The sequence below is a fragment of the Thalassophryne amazonica genome, chromosome 8 (genome assembly GCF_902500255.1).
Source record: "Thalassophryne amazonica chromosome 8, fThaAma1.1, whole genome shotgun sequence".
In the NCBI taxonomy this organism is placed as follows: Eukaryota; Metazoa; Chordata; class Actinopteri; order Batrachoidiformes; family Batrachoididae; genus Thalassophryne; species Thalassophryne amazonica.
Genome location: NC_047110.1, coordinates 16227335 through 16230091, shown reverse-complemented (window position 1 = coordinate 16230091; position 2757 = coordinate 16227335).

Here is a 2757-nt window from a genome sequence, read left to right as displayed (position 1 = left end):
TTGAAGAAAATCCTCCTCTATACCACTTCATCAGGAAGCTGTATAACTGGTGATACAAAATGCAAAACATGCATATGAGATGAGATGATCCGGTCGTTAGCTGGTAAACTTTCAATCTGATTGTTTTTTACGATGCTGTTTAGATATTTATGGAGTATGTTCATGTCCGACTTGGTTTTTCTAATCGTGTTTGTAGCTTTCTGGTTTGTAACGAAGCTTTCAATCTCGACTGTTCATAGCTGTGTTTTCATCTTGTTGCACTTCATTTTTCACGTCCACTTCAAGCTCATTTGCTGTTAATTCCTCCATTTTCTTTGTTCACTTATTGTTTTAGTTCGTGCTGTGAAAATTGTAAACAATGTCGCAAATCGATACGAGATCCAGACCGATTGTCAAGGTAAGGGTCTGATATGGGAAAATATCACACCATAAATCAGCCAATCAGAGTGTGAGTACCGTCGTAGCCACATAATACAACTGATTATTTACTGGTATTAAACCAAAGTGTTCCATTACTTTTGCAACCCATCATCTTGGCTTTTATATTCTTAATTAATTTATATCAACCTGTAGAGATTTGCTTTCAGTTTATGTTTAAGAAAGATTTTAGAAATTTTTATTTTTTGTATTTGAAATTGCATAAATAAATTAAAATGTGTAAAATACCAAGTGTTCCAATACTTTGGAGGGCACTAGCTTGCCTTGTGCAGTTGCTACAATGGCACTTAGCTTGGCTAGTGTTTAGCTCACTTTTAAAAGTAGCTTTTTGATAGTTTGGCACCAAAAGGCCAATTCTGTTGCAAAGGTTTGGTCCTGGTCACTTTAGAGACCATTCAGATCAAACTTAATTTGCCAGTCTGGTGTGACTGGAAAGAACCAGATCTATCCTACAATGTTCAGCAATATCCAGGTATTAAGGGCAAGGTTGAACAAGCTTGACTGCCTGTTTGGTAGCCAACTACCAGCTGGGAATTGGGTGAGGGTTCGTTATCAACCAATATCTCTAACACTGGTCACTTAATTAATCACTTCATATCACCCTTCCCAGCCAACTAACAACACTGTAACCGCTATTGACCAATAGCAGAAATGTCACGACGACATTTTATCGTATCAGCAGTCTCAAACCATAACTTACCTTTACCTAGTCCATTCCTGACCCACTTCGCTAACAGTCATGACTTCATCAACAACCTTTCATAAATACAGAGACAACCCTGATCCTTCCCCATCATCCAACAGCTGTAACGTTGCTTAGAAATCAACAGTCCTGACTTACCATTCTGGCTGACATCACGATGCCCCTCCTCACTTTCCCCACAAGTATCCCTGAGCTCAGGCAGAAAAGATGCTGACCATCGTGTTCAGCTCGGTCCAGGTACTGAGGGCAAAGCTGAACAGGCGCACGGTAGCCTAAAATATGTTTTCAGTGGCGTTGGTCAAGTGTAGTGATTGAGTTTTTCATTCGTGAGTCTGTGTCAACTGTGAGCTCTAAATGTGAAATTGCAATATTGCAATGTAAACACAAAAAACTATCTGGGCTGTTTCTTTTTTATAGGAAAAGATATTCAGGTCTTCCTAGTCTTCAGAATAAGTGCTTTCTGTTCCTGAACCTGTTGGACTGGCATTATTAATGCAAAAAGAATCCTCTTTTTGAAGTGGTGATCTTTGCATATGTACATTTTTTTTTTAATCTTGAACTGCCAAAATGATGATTTACCCAAATTCAGCAGGGACAAGTCCTCTTCCTGTGTTGAAAGATCAAATCATTGGCATTGTAAGATACTGATAGTACCACTTTAGAAATCGGAAGTCCCGGATAGAGACAGGAGAGCTTATTAAACAATAACAGTAAAGGAAACCTTTCCTTGAAATGGAAGGATTTGTTGTATGAACCTGTTCCTGGAGAAGATTCTCAAAGGAAGATACCACAAATCCCAAGATTAAAGCACAAGCTTGCTGCATTACAAAGAAGTGCTCAAGACCTTTTTGTATGTTAATATGGAATTAAAAAGAGTATGCATCTCTTTGTTGTAATGTGACTTATCCCCATATTGCCAATATTTTTCTAAGAGGAACTCTAAACCTCTCACTTGACGTGAGGTTCATCTCTGCTTCATATTTTTCTGAAGGAATGGTTGGGCTTCTGCCTGAAAAGGCCCTTCACCTCCTCACAGCTAGATTAGTGCATCTCTTTTCTTTCTGGAGCACGACTGGCCTGAAATGTAACGCTGTGTTTGTTGGCTTGGTGGCTGTAAGTTCAGGTCTGTCTTTATCTGGTGATCTAATCATGGCTTCTGGCTTCTTGTTGGGTACGGGCATTAACAAACGCTAAGCTCATGAACAATGCTTCTCATTGTGCTGTGTTTTTATTATTATTATTATCATTATTATTATTTTCTGAGCCTTTTACTGTACTGAATTTAGCATACAGTTGTCCAAAAAGATATTCACTCCTAAGTATACCTAATGATTTCTAAGGTGTTCCATTACAGTAGCACATTCACCTCCACATCCTGTATATCATCACTTATGTGTTTTCCTTGATCCAGAGAAAACTAATGCTCGGTACATTTCTGATGAGGCTGTATGAACAGATGTCCAGTTGTTTGTTTTGTTTTGTTTTTCCCCCAGTGTCACAACAAATGTGCACAAACTTTAGGGGTGAATATATGATGTTGGCCAACTATAAAATACACTGATGTAGGTGTTGCCTTTCATATCACATGTACATATCTGATAAAAACTTTAATCTTC